Raw genomic sequence first — 20,409 nt, forward strand, 5'->3', positions numbered from 1 at the left:
TCCCTGAAACACAGCTAGATCAGCACCAAACCATCTTGCACACCTAGGAAATTGATCAGAGGATTAACACAACAAGCTGCATACTTAACCCATAGAATTCAGCAGGTACATGATGTGGAGAGGTGAACTAGGGGAGAAAAAGCTATGGAGGGTAGGAAGCTGTTTCTGCAGAGAGAGGACAGAAAAAGAAAAAGGGGGAGAGTGCAACACACTGGGATCATGCAGGAAAAGTACTCACACAGAAAGTAGCTGGAGAGAAACAACAAGAGTGGAAATACTCACAAGGCATTGAACAAGAAATCTGTTCCCCAAAACCAGTGATGGGGACAAAGGAGAGGGTTTCAATACCATTAGGATACTATAAACAGTGAGTGTAGAGTCAGAAATTCCAGAGCTCCATACCTAGCATTGCTCTGGTGAGGAGCAGGCAGCATGACCGAGGGGTCTGTGGGCCACATGGGGAGAGCCGTTCCCCTGCTTGGAATATATTTGGTAGAGGCCATACGGCCTCCCCACAGGCAAAGGACCCAGAAGACCCTAGAGAGCAGCCACATTTGCTACTAGTGGGACAAAGACGCCAGTGTGCAGTGAAACCTGAAGCCAGCTATGTGTTTTGTTATTATTTGCCATAATCTCTGAACCTTTGCCACTGTTCAATTGCATGAACATTTTCTGGGGCAAGCTGGCACCCAGCAATTGCTCGGTGAGACCCTCACCCAGAGGGTCAAATTGGGTCAAAGCTGCAGATTCTCTAATGTGAGGGGTGTGGAAACAATGACTCATCTAAGATAAAATCGGGAGAGAGGTGTTGCCTGGAAGCCTGATGGCTTGGAAAAGGACAGGGTAGAAGTGGGGAGTGGACAGAAGCCTGAGACAAAGGAAGGATGTTTGATCGAATGTCGGTGAGAGTGCAAAGTTCCTGTTCCAGAGACTAGGAAGCTGGTTAAAGCCATTTCCACTGCTCCCAAGCACATACATGCACACCACACCGCACCACAGGCATCCACCCCAGGGACTTAAGCAGTACCACCTAGTGGAGAAAAGAGCCCATACACCAAGGCCTGCCCAGCTGCTCCCTCCAAGCACATCCCTCTGGAATAACAGCACAAGTCACTCCACCTAATTAGTGTAAAACTATACAGTGCTTCATAGTTTGAGTTCTAGGGGAAACCATGTAACTTCATTCAGGTTTCATTCTGCCTGCTGGTTGGTTCATCTATTCATTTTGTATGGTTTTTTTTCTCCTTTTTTCCCCCTTTTTCGTAGATACAGAAAGAGAAAACTTTATTTTCATTAGCTTTTAAAAAAAAACATTTTAAAATCTTTTTACTATGTTTTTTATTTTTTGTAATTTTTTTATTCTATTTCATTTTTAAATTTGATTTTATTCTATTTTATTACATACTTTTTAATTTTTAGATTTTTTCTTTTTCTTCATTTCTTTCTTTTCTTTCCCTTTTTTTCTCTATTGTATTAAGTTTCTTTCAACAACCAGACCAAAACACATCTAGGATCTAACTTCCTTTATTTGACTTTTTGTTTTGTTTTAAATTTTTGAATTTTAATTTTTTATTTTATTAACTCTCTTTCTTCTTCCAAAATGAAAAAATGAAGGAATTCACCCCAAAAGATAGAAGTAGAAGAAATGACAGCCAGGGGCTTGATCAACACAGGTATAAGCAAGATGTCTGAACTAGAATTTAGAACCACAATAATAGGAAAACTAGCTGTGTGGTTGAAAAAAGCATAGAATCCCTTTCTGCAGAGAAGAAAAGAAGTAAAATCTAGTCAGGACAAAATTAAAAATGTTATAACTGAGATGTAATCTCAAAAGGATGCCAAGGTGACAAGGATGGACGAAGCAGAGCAGAGAATCAGCAATAGAGAAGAAAAAATTATGGAGAAAAATGAAGCAGAAGAAAGAGGGAAACTAAGGCAAAAGAGCATGATACAAGCATTAGAGAACTCAGTGACTTATTAAAAAGGAATAACATCCAAATCATAGGAGTCCCAGAAGATGAAGAGAGAGAGAAAAATGAGCAGAAGGTTTATGTGAGCAAATTATAGCAGAAAATTTACCTAATTTGGGGAAAGATAAAGACATCAAAATCCAAGAAGCACAGAGTACTTCCATTAGATTCAATAAAAACCGACCATCAACAAGGTGTATCATATTCAAACTCACAAAATACACAGACAAGAAAAGAATTATGAAAGCAGCAAAGGAAAAAAAGTCCTTAACCAACAAGGTAAGACAAATCAGGCTCACAGCAGACCTATCCACAGAAACTTGGCAGGCCAGAAAGGAGTGGCAGGATATATTCAATATGCTGAATTGTAAAAATATGCAGCCAAGAATTCTTTATCCAGCAAGTCTTTCATTCAAAATAGAAGGAAAGATAAAGAGTTTCCCAGACAAACAGAAACTAAAGGAGTTTGTGACCACTGAACCAGCACTCCAAGAAATTTTAAGGGGGACTCTCTGAGGGAAGAAAAGACAAAACAAAACAAACAATCAAAAAAACAAAAAAACAAACAAAAACAGAAGCAACAAAGACTAGAAAGGACCAGAGAACATCACCAGAAACACCAACTCTATAGGCAACACAATGGCAATAAACTCATATCTTTCAGTACTCATTCTAAAGGTCAATGGACTAAACTCTCCAATCAAAAGACACAGGGTAACAGAATGGATGAGAAAACAAAATCCATCTATATGATCTTTACAAGAGACCCATTTTAGACTTCAAGTTACCTTCAGATTGCAAGTGAGGGGATGGAAAACCATCTATCATGCTAATGATCATCAAAAGGAAGACAGAGTAGCCATACTTATATCAGACAATCTAGATTTTAATATAAACACTGCAACAAGATATGAAGAAGGTCATTATATCATTATTAAGGGGTCTATCCGCCAAGAAGATCTAACAATTGTAAACATTTATTCTCCAAACGTGGAAGTACCCAAATATATAAATCAATTAATCACAAACATACAGAAAATCACTGATAATAATACCATAATAGTAGGAGACTTTAACACCCCACTTATAGCAATAGACATACATTTAAGCAGACAAGGAAGCAGTGGCTTTGAATGACACACTAGATCAGATGGACTTAACAGATATATTCAGAACATTTCATCCTAAAGCAGCAGAATACACATTCTTCTTGAGTGCACAGGGAACATTCTCCAGAATAGATCACATATTAGGAAACAAATCAGTCCTCAACAAGTACAAAAAGATCGAGAACATATCGTGCATATTTTCAGACTACAACATTATGAAACACGAAATCAAACACAAGAAAAAATTTGGAAAGATAACAAAAACTTGGAGATTAAAGAACATCCTACTAAAGAATGATTGGGTTAACCAAGAAATTAAGGAAATTAAAAAGTACATGGAAGCCAATGAAAATAACAACACAACAGTTAAAAACTCTGGAATGCAGCAAAGGCAGTCATAAGAGGGAAATATATAGCACTCTAGGCCTTCCTAAAGAAGGAAGAAAGGTCTCAGATGCACAAGCTAACCTCATATCTTAAAGCGCTGGAAAAAGAACATGAAATATAATGCAAAACCAGCAGAAGATGGGAAATAATAAAGATTAGAGCAGAAATCAATGCTATCAAAATACATTAAAAAAAAAAGTAGAACAGATCAATGAAACCAGGGCCTGGTTCTTTGAAGGAATTAACAAAATTGATAAACTCTTGGCCAGTTTGATCAAAATTAAAAAGGAAAGGACCCAAATTAATAAAATACACAATGAAAGAGGAGAGATCACAACCAACACTGTAGAAATACAAATCATAGTAAGAGAATATTATGAGCAATTATAAGTCAATAAATTGGGCAATCTGGAAGAAATGAACAAATTCCTAGAAACATATAAACTACCAAAATAAAATAGGAAGAAATGGAAAATTTGAACAGACCCATAACCAGCAAAGAAATTGATTCAGTAATAAAAAATCTCCTCAAAAACAAGAGTCCAGGGCCAGATGGCTTTCCAGGGGAATTCTACCATTTTTTTTTTCAATATATGAAGTATTGTCAAATTGGTTTCCATACAACACCCAGTGCTCATCCCAAAAGGTGCCCTCCTCAATACCCATCACCCACACTCCCCTCCCTCCCACCCCCCATCAACCCTCAGTTTGTTCTCAGTTTTTAAGAGTCTCTTATGCTTTGGCTGTCTTCCACTCTAACCTCTTTTTTTTTTCTCCCCCCCACCCCCCGCCATGGGTTTCTGTTAAGTTTCTCAGGATCCACATAAGAGTGAAACCATATGGTGTCTGTCTTTCTCTGTATGGCTTGTTTCACTTAGCATAACACTCTCCAGTTCCATCCGTGTTGCTACAAAGGGCCATATTTCATTCTTTCTCATTGCCACATAGTACTCCATTGTGTATATAAACCACAATTTCTTTATCCATTCATCAGTTGATGGACATTTAGGCTCTTTCCATAATTTGGCTATTGTTGAGAGTGCTGCTATAAACATTAGGGTACAAGTGCCCCTATGCATCAGTACTCCTGTATCCCTTGGGTAAATTCCTAGCAGTGCTATTGCTGGGTCATAGCGTAGGTCTATTTTTAATTTTTTGAGGAACCTCCACACTGTTTTCCAGAGTGGCTGGACCAGTTTGCAGTCCCACCAACAGTGCAAGAGGGTTCCCATTTCTCTGCATCCTCTCCAGCATCTATAGTCTCCTGATTTGTTCATTTTGGCCACTCTGACTGGCATGATCTACCAAACATTTAAAGAAGAGTTGACACCTATTCTTTTGAAGCTGTTCCAAACAATATAAATGGAAGGAAAACTTCCAAACTTATTCTATGAGGCCAGCATTACCTTGGTTCCAAAACCAGACAAAGATCCCACTAAAAAGTAGAACTAGAGATCAATTTTGCTGATGAACATGCATGCAAAAATTCTCAACAAGATACTAGCCAACTGGATCCAACAGTACATTAAAAGAATTATCACCATGATCAAATGCAATTTATTCCTGGGATGCAGGGCTGGTTCAATAAATGTGATGCATCACCTTGATAAAAGAAAGAATAAGAACCACATAATCCTTTCAATAGATACATAAAAAGCATCTGACTACAGCATCCTTTCTTGATAAAACAAAAAACAAAAAACAAAAACCCTTAAGAGAGTACAGATAGAAGGCTCATACCTCAAGATCATAAAAGCCATATATGAAAGATCCAATGCTAATATCATACTCAATGGGGAAAACTGAGAGCTTTCTCCCTAAGGTCAGGAACACGACAAGATGTCCGCTCTCACAACTATTATTCAACATAGTGTTGGAAGCCCCAGCCTCAGGCATCAGAGGAGAACAAAGAAATAAAAGACATCCAAATCAGCAAGGAGGAAGTCAAACTTTCACTATTTGCAGACAACATGATACTCTATGTGGAAAACCCAAAAGATTCCAGCAAGAAACTGTTAGAGTCATCCATGAATTCAGCAAAGTCACAGGACATAAAATCAATGTACAGAAATTGGTTGAATTTCTATATACTAATAAAGAAGCAGCAGAAAGAGAAATCAAAGAAGCGATCCCATTTACAATTGTACCCCAAACCATAAAATACCTAGGAATAAACCTAACTAAAGGAGTGAAAAATCTTTACACTGAAAACGATAAAAAGCTTATGAAAGAAATTGAAGAAGACACAAAAAAATGGAAAAACATTCCATGCTCATGGACTGGAACAACAAATATTGTTAAAATGTCAATACTACCCAAAGCAATCTACATATTCAATGCAGTCCCTATCAAAATAACAGCAAGATTCTTCACAGAACTGGAATAAACAACCCAAAATTTTATGTGGAATGAGAGAAGATCCCAATTAGCCAAAGCAATCAAGAAAAAGAAAAGTAAAGCTAGAGGCATCACAATCCCGGACTTCAAGCTGTATTACAAAGCTGTAACCATTAAGACAGTATAGTACTGGCACAGAAAGAGACACTCTGATCAATGGAACAGAAGAGAGAACCCAGAAATGGACCCACAAACATATGGACAACTAATTTTTGACAAAGCAGGAAAGAATATCCAATGGAACAAAGACAGTCTCTTCAGCAAATAGTGTTGAGAAAATTGGACAGTGACATGCAGAAAAATGAACCTGGACCACTTTCTTACACAATACACAAAAATAAACTCAAAATGAATGAAAGAACTAGACAGGAAGCCATCAAAATCCTAGAGAAGAAAGCAAGCAAAAACCTTTTTGACCTTGGCCACAGCAACTTCTTACTCAACACATCTCCAGAGGCAAGGGAAACAAAAGCAAAAATGAACTATCATCAAGATAAAAAGCTTCTGCACAGCAAAGGAAAAAATCAGCAAACCAAAAGGCAACCGACAGAATGGGAGAAGATATTTACAAATGACATAGCTGATAAAGGGTTAGTATCCAAAATCTATAAAGAACTTATCAAACTCAATACCCAAAAAACAAATAATCCAGTGAAGAAATGGGCAAAAGACATGAATAGACACTTCTCCAAAGAAGACACCCAGATGGCTAACAGAACCATGAAAAAATGCTCAACATCACTCATCATTAGGGAAATACAAATCAAAACCACAATGAGATACCACCTCACACCAGTAAGAATGGCTGAAATTAACAACTCAAGCAACAACAGATGTTAGTGAGGATTCAGAGGAAGGAGAACCCTTTTACACTGCTGGTGGGAACGCAAACTGGTACAGCTACTCTGAAAAACAGGATGGAGGTTCCTCAAAAAATTAAAAATAGAACTACCTTACGACCCAGCAATTGCACTACTAGGTATTTATCCAAGGGATACAGGTGTGCTGTTTCAAAGGGGCATATGCACACCAATGTTTATAGCAACACTATCAACAATAGCCAAAATATGGAAAGAACCCAAATGTCCATCGACTAATGAATAAATAAAGATGTGGTATACATATAAAACGGAACATTACTTGGCAGTTTCAGAAAGAATGAAATCTTGCCATTTGCAACAACATGGATGGAACTAGAGTGTATTAAGCTAAGCAAAATTAGTCAGAGAAAGACAAATATGACTTCACTCATATGTGGAATTAAGATACAAAACTGATGACCATAAGTGAAGGGAAGCAAAAATAATATAAGAACAGGAAAGGGGACAAAACATAAGAGACTCTTAAATACAGAGAACAAAAAGAGGGTTACTGGAGGGGTTTTGAGTTGGGGGATGGGTTAAATGAGTAAGGGCCATTAAAGAGGACATTTGTTGGGATGAGAATTGGGTGTTATATCTAGGTGATGAATCATTGAATTCTACTCCTGAAATCATTATTGCACTATATGTTAACTAACATGGATATAAATTAAAAAAATAAATAAATAAATAGAGATGCCTGAGTGACTCAGTCAGTTAAGCGCCTGACTTTAAGCTCAGGTCATGATCTCACTGTTCCTGAGTTTGAGCCTCACGTCGGGCTCTGTGCTGACAGCTCAGAGCCTGGAATCTGCTTCAGATTCTGTGTCTCCCTCTCTCTCTGCCCCTCTCCTGCTTGCACTCTGTGTGTGTGTGTCTCTCTCTCAAAAATAAAGAAACATAAAAGAAAGAAAGAAAGAAAGAAAGAAAGAAAGAAAGAAAGAAAGAAAGAGAAAGAAAGAAAGAAAAGGAAAAATAAAAAAAAAAAGGAAGAAAACCAAAGACAAAGAAAAAACATGATAACAGAAAAATGGTGGGAAAACAATTTGAATGACAACAGATGTACTATCAGAAACAATGGAAGCCAGAAGGGAGTAGCACATTTTTAATGCTGAAAGAAAAGAACCATTAACCCAGAATTCTATATACACAGCAAAATTATCTTTCTCTTGAGTTTCTACATTATGTTTGATGGTCAACTTAAGAGTTATAATACTGTCTGATATGGTTCACAATGTATGTAAAAGAAATATTCAGGATAATTATGTTATAAATGCTGGAGAGTTAAGAAATGTAAACAAGGCAAAATGATGTGAAGTGGTAAAGGATGACTCCAGTAGCCTTGAGATTATGTATACACACACATACACACACATATGTGTGTGTACATGTGTGTGAGTATATGTGTGTGTGTATAAAGAAAATGACTATATAAAGAGATAAACTCATAAGCACTATAGAAAAATAAAAAGACATTGTAAAAATGTTTAAGTCATCTAAAGAAAGGCAGGACAAAAAAAAAAATAAATAAAAAATCAAGAGAACAAACAGAAACCAAAAAAGAAGCATACCTAAGCCTAAGATACCAATGTTTAAATTAAATGTGAATTATTTAAATATGCCAGGAATGATTTCTGGCCTCCAGTGGATGTAAAATTGGCACTGCAAACCATCACAGGGGAACAGCAAAGAAATATTTATGCTGTTTTCCTCCATTCTTTTTTTTTAATTTTTTTAATGGTTTTTTTTGGGTGTTTTTTTTTTTTTTTTTTTTTTGAGACAGGGAGAGACAGAGCATGAACAGGGGAGGGTCAGAGAGAGGGAGACACAGAATCCAAAACAGGCTCCAGGCTCTGAGCTGTCAGCACAGAGCCCGACGCGGGGCTCGAACTCATGGACCACGAGATTATGACCTGAGCCGAAGTCGGCCGCTCAACCGACTGAGCCACCCAGGCGCCCCTGTTTTCCTCTATTCTATCTTCTTATTGATGAGTGAGCATTTGGCTTTGAGTGGTAAAGGTCTGAGCTTCTTTGCCCTTTCCAGTAGTTGCAGAATTCACCAATAGAGTTACAGTACCAGAATCCACATCACAAAGTATTGTCCAAGATGATACATTTTTAAGACTAGACATCATGGCAACATAGAAACAGAATGTAAACCTAGGACAACAGATGACTTCTTAACCATTCCACATATTCTGACATCCAGAGCTTACTATCCAGTCAGAAAGAATGTTAAAATATATATATGTATGTACATACATGTATATACATACATATATATATATTGAATACATTATATATGAATACATATATACATATTGAATATATAGGTATATATACATATGTGTGTGTGTGTGTGTGTGTGTGTGTATATATATATTCACGACACTTCTTGAAAATGGTAAGGGAGACTTTATTCAAAGGGAACATGGCAATACACTGTAGGGACCACTTCAATGGGGTCTTGAGGTGGGAGAGAGAAATCAGACTCAACTCTGAATGAGCAAGTGGGGATTTATAGTCAAAAAATAGGCTGGGGATCAGTGGATCAAAGATTGTTAAGAATATTCTCGCTGAAGATAGGCCAGAGTGATCAGACATCACCCAGGGAGTGGTGCAGGTTAAGGTACCTGATCAGATACCAAAGCTAATCAGATATCAAAGTCGGGGGTGGAGGTGGGACAGGCACGTTCAATAGACTTTGCAGGATCCGTGCAAAAATTGAAAAATGCAGAGACACACACAAAGTTAAAAAGTCAGGCATAATGGAAAGAGTCCAGGGATGCCTGAGTAGAGTTTGGCCAATGAGGAAATCTGTGTCAAAGGAATATGTAAAAAAAAAAAAAAAAAAAAAAAAAAAAAAAAAAATTAGGGAGATACCAGATAACTAGAGAAATAGCTACGCCATGATAGGGAATTAAAGAAGCAGGGTAGAGATGATTATGACTCTGCCAGGGAACATAAGGGAAGAGTTTACTTGATTTTAGCTTAGAAAAATTTGGATATGCTGCATGCAACAATGATGAGAAGCAAGGGTAGAGCATGTACAAAGCCTCAGATACATAAATAATAAATAAAAATCCTCACTAATTTAATTAGCTTGATATTTTAAGCACACTCGTTACATTCTGACACACAAGTTGATACATTTTTAAATTTGGAAAGGAAAAAAAAAACATCCTTAGTAGCTACAAATTCTAATGTAAGTGGAAATTAAAAACTTCGAATTTGACTTTATTCAACATCAATACATCTTAATTTATGTCCACAAACATAACTTTTCTTCTAAGTATATGATTTGAGGCTGATAAGTTTTACATATATCTTTTTCTAATATTTTATAGATTTATTTCTGAAAGTTGAATTATTTTATGTTTATATTATAATTTAAAGGAGAGAGGCGTCTTCTAGTTCCTTGCAATTCAAAGTATGGTTTGTAGGTCAGCACAGTCAACCTTACTTGGGTGCTTGCTAGAAATGCAGTAACTCAGGTCTTACTTCAGGCCTGATGATAAGTCAGAATCTGTTTTAACAAGATTCTCACATAATCCTTTGCACATTAAAATCTGAGAAGTGCTTTTCTAGTTAATTAAAATAGAAAATTAGTTCAGTCAACTCAAGAGTCTTTGCTATGTCATCTATGACATCATGAATCTGACCCTTCCCTCAATAGCAATTCAGAAATTAATGCCTAAATGTTGGCAGGTTAAGAGAACTCAGTACTCATCTCAAATGAAAATAGATTTTATTTTTATTAAGCTAGTATTCATTCATTCATTCATTCATTCAAAGGAGACGGAAGTTAATTGAATATACCACACAGGAGCAGCAGACAGGACAGCAGAAGAGAAGCTGTGTGTGCCAAGCTAGTGTTTAAATTCAAGTTTTCAGGTGAAGGTGTTCCAAGTCCCATCATTCTCTCATTTAATGAAAATGTATACTTGGTGTATATTTCTGAATCTATATATTGTCATATGTTTTCTTAATCAATTACTTTTTTTATCTTTTGCTTCCTATGTGCCTAAGTGTTATTCCTGTTTTATGTTCTGACTTGAATCTAGTTTCTATTATCTCATAAACAAAAGGAGATATACACCACCTGGGATTAAACCTACGGAAGAGACCATAATTTCATCAAAATGAATGAACCTACTGATTTTTGTCTATAAATACATAAATTTATGGAAAATGAAAACTCCCCTTTGTTTCAAAACAAATTGCCAGCAGGAATTTCTGTTATTTACTTGGATGTTAACAGAATGCTTCTATAATTCATGTGAAAATGAACTGTACCTTAATACATGTTTTCCTCAGTGACTTTTGGTAGATTCTTGGCCATTTGTCCTCACTGTTAACAAAATGCAAGAGTCTTTCTTGGTCCCATGAAGCACCTTCCTCCTGGCCTTCCTTTTTCCAGAAAGACTCCATTCTTCACTAGAGGACCCCAGCTGTAGCTTTGATTGAGGCATTCATTCTACAGCTGGGGCAAGCTTTCTCTGAAATGCAGCTGGAATAGGCATTTCAAAGGCCCACATTGTTATACAAATGCCTCTATTCTTTGTGTTAGAGGCAGAACCCAGTCAAGTGCCCAGACACAGAGGCTGTGAGAATGGAACAGAAATGAATTTCTCAAGACTATCATCATTTTCCAGTCCATCTTTCATCTAGAAAAATTCAGTAAAAACACATAGAACAACCTAATCATTGGATGTTATGGCAAAATTGTCAACCTGAAGGCATTATTCACACATCTCTGGCTCACACCATGATGAGACTAAAAGATATACGAGGTATTATTGCCTTGAGAATATGGCACATGAACAAGACAGAAGGAGCCACAATTGCTGCAATCGCTGGTTTGACCAGTAAAACTGTGACTGTTTAGAGAATGAAAGCTTCAGGTTATCCTAACCTGTTCTCTTTAAACATTAAAATCATATAACTATTTTTGCATGCAAATTTTATGCTCACCAAGCAACTTTGATAATTTGCTTCCCACATACTTTCCCTGAGGTGAGACTTACATGATTGGCAAACACATTGCATACGAAGAGTATCTTATGCTTCATTATAGAGAATAGGATAGGTGCTCAGTAGCTGTTACTTGAATAAAAATTGAATGGATATATTTGCATTTCTGTTTGTATAGGTCAATCTGTAGTGACTTTTGTTACCTTGACATGACGTCCTCAGACCCAGTCAACTCTAGAGCAATGAGAGGATTGGATTTCTAACTACAAGATTAAAAGCCAGTCATTTGGTCTCCAAAGTAAGGTTATCTAACAGGGACCCTTGGCCTAAATTCATATTAAGATAATAAAAAATAATCCATAAAAGTCAGATTTCATACTAAGTCTAGTATATTACAAATTATATCTTCCTTAGCCAAGAGGATTTGAATAAATTGAGCATACATGAATTATGTTTAACTGTTATAGAATCAAAATGATTATCAATTGCTATCTTCAAATGCCACTGACCAATATATTTATCACTTCCAAATGCAAGATGTATCTTGTCTCATCTGTCATAATTTAAGTTAGCTTAGAAGATTTTTCTGTCTTATCTCCTTCATCAGTACAGCTGACAGGACTTTACTGCTTCTCAAATCACAGTTCTAAATTTCTGATAGCATTATATTTTGCTTACTGATTGTTCCCATGGTGACTTTCTGAATAAAAGAATAATGCCCTTGATCAGAGGACCCTGGTTTTCATTTTAGGAGGTTAGGTTAATGGTGCTGTACACTACATTTGAAGCCATTTCATTTTAGAGACACAGCTTGACTTTCAGCCACAAAACTTAAAAATGAAAAGATTTTTTTTGGTTATATTTGATCACTTCTATCTGAATACTATGTCTGTTTCCCACCTATTTAAGGAATCTGACATCACACTTTTTGAATAGTTGCACAGTTGTCTCTTTTTCTAGTCCAACCTGCTTTATTGAAGTCCAAATAGGGCCAAGAATAGATTTTAACTTCCCTGTGTCATCTGAAGAAGCAGGGAGATACAGAGGAGAGAGTTGGGGCTGGGAGTCAGGAGGTCTTTAAAATCACAGGATTGGCAGGGACATTGATGTCATCTGCTCCAACAGCTCAAGATGCTGGCACTGTCTTCCATCATTCCCCTCAGTAACTCACGCACATTTTAGATTTTTAGAAATTATGTTAAATAGCTTTTTTAACTATAAAAAATTGGAACAAATAAGAAAAGAGAGAGAGAGAAGAGAGAGAAGAAAGAATGAGAGAAGAAAGAAAGAAAAAGAAAGAAAAGGAGAAAGGAAGAAAGAAACAGGGGAAGAGAGAAATGAAGGAGAAAGGAAGGAAAGAAATAGCTGCTCTCACTTTCCATCACCCAGAAGTAATCATGTTAATGCTAGGCTTTCTTGAAATTTCACAGAAATGAAGAATTCAGTTTCTGAACATCGTGGTCTACATTTTGGACTCTGGCTATTTCTTGAAAGGCATACCTTTCTCATTTTATAGCTTTCACCGTTGTATCATGTCTAATTTTAATTGTCTGATATTGAAAGAAAACACTGTACCCCTTGTGATCTCCTTTCCTCCCAAGAGAACTGTGACAGCAGTTTTTTAACTATCTAGGGTATTCAAGTTTGGGTTTCTGTTGTCCTTCCAAAGCTTGGAGTTATTGCCTTCAAAGAAAAGATGAGTAAGAAAAACAAAAAGATGATAGATCCTTCTTATGACTGAAGAGATAAAAGACAGTGACTGACAGCAAGAGGAAATTTAGTGCTTTTTTTTTTTTTAATGTACTGTATTTTTCAGCGCAATTTTAGATTTACAACAAAACTGAGAAGAAGTTTCTGGGGCACCTAGGTGGCTCAGTCAGTTAATTGTCCGACTCTTGATTTGGGCTCAGGTCATTATCTCACAGTTTGTGGGTTCAAGCCCCGTGTCCAGCTCTGTGCTGACAGCGTGGAGCCTACTTGGGATTTCTCTCTTTCCCTCTCTCTGCTCCTCCTCCCTGTTTGCATTCCCTCTCTCAAAATAAATAAATAAATATTAAAAAAGAGTGTACAGGAATTTCCTATATACCCACTGCCCCAACATGCACATTGATTCCCCCAGTATCAACATGCCTCATCAGAGTTGTATGTTTGTTACACTTAATGAACCTATATTAACATGTTATTATTCATCCAAAGTCCATAGTTCACATCAGAGTTCAGTCTTGGTGTTGTATGTTCTATGGGTTTGGACATATGACATGACATATATGATATGACCTGTATCCACCATTATAGTATTATACAGATTAGTTTCACTGCCCTGAAAATGGTCTGTGTGCTCTATTTTTTCATCCTTCCATTTCCCTTCCCCCTAAAGCCTGGCAACCACTGATCTTTTTCCTGTCTCCATAGGTTTGCCTTTTCCAGAATGTGATGCAGTTGGAATCATACAATATGTAGACTTTCCAGATTGGCTTCTTTCACTTAGCAATATGCATTTAAGTTTCCTCCATGTCTTTTCACGATTTGATAGCTCATTTCTTTTTAGCACTGAATAGTAGTCCATTGCCTGGATATAACATATATTATTTATCCATTCACTTACTAAAGGACATCTTGGCTGCTTCCAAGTTTTGGTTATTATGAATAAAGCTGCTATAAGCATCTGTGTGCATTTATTTGTATGCATATAAGTTTATAACTCCTTTAGGTAAATACCAGCATGGTTGCTGGATTATAGAGTAAGACTGTACTTAGTTTTGTAGGAAACTGCTAAACTGTATTCCAAAGTAGCTGTACCATTTTGCATTCCCACCAGCAAAGAATGTAAATTCTTGTTGATATACATATTCATCAGTAATTGGTGTTCTGCATTTTGGCCATTCCAATCAGGGGGTAGTGGTATCCCATTGTTGTTTTAATTTGCATTTCCCCGATGACCTAAGATGTGTAATATCTTTTCGTATGTTTATTTGCCATCTGTATATCTTATTTGGTGAGGTGTCTGTTATAGTCTTTGGCCCAATTTTTAGTTGGTGTAAGAGAAAAACAAAAACAAAAACTTTTGTTTCTCCTTCACTCACACTCACAATATGCTGACATGAGATGTGTGGATGTTTTTCACACACCAACCAATTCTCTGACAGTAGTGAGTGCACTTCACTTCGCTTCAATTCAGTTCAGTTCAATTCGATTCAATTCTGACAGTAACTAGAGTTAAGACAGACCCCACAGACTAAGGGTGCACTCCAACAAGACTGCTCCCCACTTCAGACATCAAACACAAGTAGTGGGTCCCCAGGTTAGCTACAACCTTCTGTCCAACGTGGCTACAAATTAGATTCCCACAACCCACTTCTTATGTTTGATAACTTGCTAGAATAATTCACAGAACTCAGGAAAACAGTTTACTTACCAGATAGGGGTTTATTATGAAAAGAACAGCTAGATGAAAGAGATGCCTGAGGCAAAGGATGTGAGAAGGCAGCAGAGCTTCCATGCCCTCTCCAGCACTCCAAGTGCTCACCAACCTGGAAGTGATCCAAATCCCTTGGTTCAGAAATTTTTATAGAGGTTTCATCATGCAGGCATGGTCAGTTACTCACTCAATCTCCAGCTTCTCTCCTTTCTCTGGAGGATGAAGGGTGGAGCTAACAGCTCAAGCCTCTAATCATGATTGGTCTTTCTGGTAAATAGCCCCATCCTGAATGAAGCTATCTAGAAGGCCACTAGAGAACTGCCTTACTGGAACAAAAGATGCTCCTATTGCTCAAGAAATTCCAAGGGATTTAAGAGCTCCTGACACAGAGTTCTGGGTCAGGAGCTAGGGTCAAAGTTCAAATATTAGAACAGAAAGTGTTCCTAGCCCCTTTATTGCTTAGGAAATTACAGAGGCTTTGCTAATTTATTATATCACAATATCACAGTCAGGTGTTCGTTGACTTTTTATTGTTGAGGGTTTTTTTGTTGTTGTTATGTTTATTTATTTTGAGAGAGAGAGAGAGTAGAAGCAGGGGAGGAGCAGAGAGAGGCGGGGATAGAGGATCCAAAGCAAGCTTTGCACTGACAGCAGAGAGCCTTATGTGGGGCATAAACTCACGAGATTGTAACCTGAGCAAAAGTTGGACACTCAACCGACTGAGCCACCTAGGTGCCCCTTTATTGCTGAGTTTTAAGAGTTCTTTGTATATTTTGGATAAAAGTCCTATCTCAGATATCTTTCACAAATATTTTCTCTTATTTTGTGGCTTGGTTTTTTCATTCCCAGAGAGTATTTTTGTGAAACAAAAATGTTTAATTTTAAGGAAGTCCAGCTTATTAATTCTTTCTTTCATGTATCGTGTCTCAGTGTTGCATCTAAAATATCATTGCCAAACTCAAAGTCATCTATATTTTCTCCTATGCTATTTTAAAGGAGCCTTATATTTTCATGCATTACATTTAGGTCTGTTATCCATTTTGAGCTAATTTTATAAAGAGTATAGTCTCTCTCTCTATCTATATATAACATATAATATATAATATAATATATATTAACATATATTAATATATACATAAATTTAGTTTTATTGAGGGTTGAAAATGATGAATTGGGGGCTGATCCTGAACTATATATGTATAATTTAAATAAAAACCTGTCAGCATAATATGTAGAATCTGGTCTCAACTAAGAAAAATAGATAAATGAAGGAATATACACATGTATACACATGTGACTCTATTTGAAAGCATCGAAAAGGCTGATCCATCAGATGGACACCCATCCACACATCTTCAAGCTGAGAAATGCTGGTAAGATTAAAGTCCAATGATGAAAATGGCAGGAGAATTTGCCAACTTTGTAAATCAATCACTAGGAACAGATGCTCAAGTTTCTTCAACTAGACGGATTTGCTCTTTCAGTTTAACTTAATCTAATGACAATAACAGCAATAGTAATGACATTAACAAGCATTTACTGGGTGGTAAACATCATGCTAAAACATTTTGCATGTAGCACCTCAAACTTTGTAACACCAATGTGAAATAGTACAGAATGGAAAAGGTAGGGTTATCAGTGTTCAATAGTCTCCTTAAGATCTCTGAACTAGTAAAGAGGAACCTGAAATTACAAATGAAGGAACATCTGAACTCCATATAACATATCTAAAACTTCCCCTTGGACTTTGACTCTCTTGGACATCTCTCCAGATGCACAGAATAGTCAGGGCACCCATCAGCTATTGCTACCAACCCCCCAATGGTATCTGCTTCTTGCCAAAATGTACCAAAAACACCTATTAATGAAAGTTTTATATGGATTCTCTATTGTTTCACTTAAATGCACATAGTACTTCACAAATTTTAAGTAGCAATGACCCCCATGTTCAATGGGACTTTGTTAATTTTAAATATTGTATGAACCATAAGAATACTATGCAGTAATTTATTGCTTCTGAATAGCATCACTTCAAGGAAAAATTATATTGTCATGGTTTATACTACTAAGAACCATTTATATTCATTCCATCTTCCCGATTGTCTCTAAATCCTATTTCTACCCATCCTCTGATCTTTTCTTGTTTGAAATATGTTGTTTTAGATAAAGCATACATATCCCTAAAATTATTGCTGTATGAATTGTGTAGAAATTTAAATACCATAACTTGTTGGAAAGTAAAGTTTCACGAGAAGATGAGGGACTTGGGGTCTTTAAAACTTAACCATGCCAAAAAAATGAAAGAAGGCTGACACAATTATATAGATATTGCTTTGTGTCATAGAAATATTACCAGAATAATACACAGAATATAGTCTTTGCCAATAATTAGGGAGTTACTTATTCTGGGTTTCACTCATCCCATCTGTAAAATGAGTATCTTTGATTATATCAGTAATTCTATAACCTGTCAGGGCATCAAATCACCAGAGAGACTTGTTAAAAATAGTCTCCTGGTCCCACTTTCCAGCATAGCTGAGATAATGATGTGTCTTAGGATATGTACGTGTGTATGAATGTAGATAGGTAAGGAGGTAGGTAAGTATTCATTTATTTTACAGCCTTCTCCAAGTGAATCTAATAGGGCTCGTCTTTCAGAATAGATTACAACTGATAGTCCTCCCAGTTTTTAGATTATTTTACTCATCAAAATCACTATCATGCTATGAATCTTAAAAGTGTTTTACAGTGGTGTTAAATTAATTAACAAGGAGGCCATTAAAGGTGATTCTAATACCTTAGTAGCCCACATAAGCAATCAAAAACCTAAACCTGTAAATGCCTCAAGGTTAAGAAATCAAAACGTAAGAGTAACCAATCATAACCAACTAGTTTTTTCCAAATATGGCAAACACTGAAGTTATAGCCAATCAAATAATTCCCTTGTTTTGCTTTCACCCTTTCCTCCAGCTGCTGTTGGTGGAGCACTCCTAATTACTCCTGGTATGGTGCTGCCCAGTTCAAACTGATTTTTGCTCAAACTCAAAATTTTTACTATGCATCAGTTCCTCTTTTAACAGTGGTGATGAGATGATTTCATGCCTCAACTGTGTGCATCCCAACAAAAATCTTAGAGGCAAAAAAAGAGGAAAGATGATCTGACAAGGAAGAAGAGGTAATGGCTATCCTGGTGACATGTACTACCAGATTCTCAGTACCTTTTCCATCCTGTAGGTATCATTCTTTTTCAGGACCAGAAAATTAATGCTCCATCTCTCAAATTCAAGTTTCTTCCTAGGGCGGCCTTCCCAAAGAGTGCATTTTGAGTAAGAGAATCCCTTTGCCATGCAACAGAACCTGTCTGGGAGAGTTCCCAGGAAGGGGAAGAGCAGCCCACCAGGTAGAGCATGAATGGCACCAGGCCTATTGGGGTTTACACTGACTATTGATGCCCTGTTGAGTCTCTGGTCAATTACCTAGGGAAATCACTTGATTCTGCTCTTCTTGCTGAACCAAAAGAAGGTGGAGTTTGAATATTTAACATTACTTAATTGTTAGCTTTAATGACTTTCTGATTTTAGTCTACTGTATGAGAAGTCACTATAGTAAGATGATGCACAAGAGTGGCCAGGATCCTTTAGCTCTGTTATTTCACAGATGCTGTATCTATTTAGCATGTATTATTTGCCACTTACTAGACACTAGGAGTAAAGCAATAAGGAGGAAAATTAAGTTCCTTATCTGCTAGGATCTTATACTTAGGTGGAAAATACTCATGGCAATAATATTATCATAGTAACTGTAGATGCTATTTATTGACTGTGTACCAGGAAGTGTGCTGAATACTTTAGCTTCCTATAATCTCATAACATCCTGGAGCAGGTATGATTTTTATCATGACTTTACAGGATCTTGAGAAAGAGGGTCACTTAGTCAAGTGCAAAATCAGATACAAATTCGGGTCTGTGATCCCAATGTGTCCTCTTCTGTTTTGGCTTATGACCTGGATTTCAAAGTCTCATCACTCTCCAGCTGTGTGACCTCAAACAAGTTACTTTATTTCTCTGAATATGACTGCTGAATATCAGATTCTTAATTTGAAAGTGGGATTAAAAACATCTACTATTGGGGCGCCTGGGTGGCGCAGTCGGTTAAGCGTCCGACTTCAGCCAGGTCACGATCTCGCGGTCCGTGAGTTCGAGCCCCGCGTCAGGCTCTGGGCTGATGGCTCAGAGCCTGGAGCCTGCTTCCGATTCTGTGTCTCCCTCTCTCTCTGCCCCTCCCCCGTTCATGCTCTGTCTCTCTCTGTCTCAAAAATAAATAAAAAAAAACGTTAAAAAACAAAAAACAAAAAAAAAAAAACATCTACTATGGTAGTGAAGTTGTGAGAATGAAAGAAAGAAAAAGAAAGAAAGGAAGGAAGGAAGGAAGGAAGGAAGGAAGGAAGGAAGGAAGGGAAGGGAAGGGAAGGGAAGGGAAGGGAAGGGAAGGGAAGGGAAGGGAAGGGAAGGGAAGGAAAGAAGAAAAATGTTCCTAGCTAAAAACATCTACTATGGTAGTGAAGTTGTGAGAATGAAAGAAAGAAAAGAGAGGAAGGAAGGAAGGAAGGAAGGAAGGAAGGAAAGGGAAGGGAAGGAAAGGAAAGGAAAGAAGGAAAGGAAAGGAAAGGAAAGGAAAGGAAAGGAAAGGAAAGGAAAGGAAAGAAGAAAAATGTTCCTAGCTAAAAATCTGGCCAGCAATTCATCAATGCCTGTTCTTTTTAGGAAGTCACTCATAACCTAATTTTCCCTTTCTCGGTAAAACAAGCAAAAGGTAAATTACTGAAACCCATAGTCATCATAAGCATTTGAAATAGAGCATTCAGTCAGGTAGATGATGAGGCTTACACTTTTCTCTTAACAGCTTTCCTTCACGTAGGTTACTCCTTGGGTAAGGTAACTAGGTTCTCCCTTATGTCAATATAGTGAACCAGACAACCTGGCCACAGATAAAATGGAGAAGCTACATGTGTCTCCAGAGTTTAGGTGAGAGGTGTTCCGAATCTGTGTCCCTTGAGAAGCCAAGCTTCTGTAAGGATGCTGTTTCCAAAAAGCCTATTGAATACAAACATACTAAGGGCACATAGCAAGGATTCCCTTTTATACACAAATATCCCGATTTCTAGTATTGTTTTCACAGGAAGATATGATGAGTACCATCTTGAAAAATTGAGAATTCCTTTTGATTTGGCAATGGTGAGTTCCTTAGTGGTGATATCTAGAAACAGTGCCTCTGTAAAGAGAAAAATTGATGGA

This window comes from Panthera onca, chromosome E2 (genome assembly GCF_046562875.1).
Source record: "Panthera onca isolate mPanOnc1 chromosome E2, mPanOnc1 haplotype 2, whole genome shotgun sequence".
NCBI classification, from domain to species: domain Eukaryota; kingdom Metazoa; phylum Chordata; class Mammalia; order Carnivora; family Felidae; genus Panthera; species Panthera onca.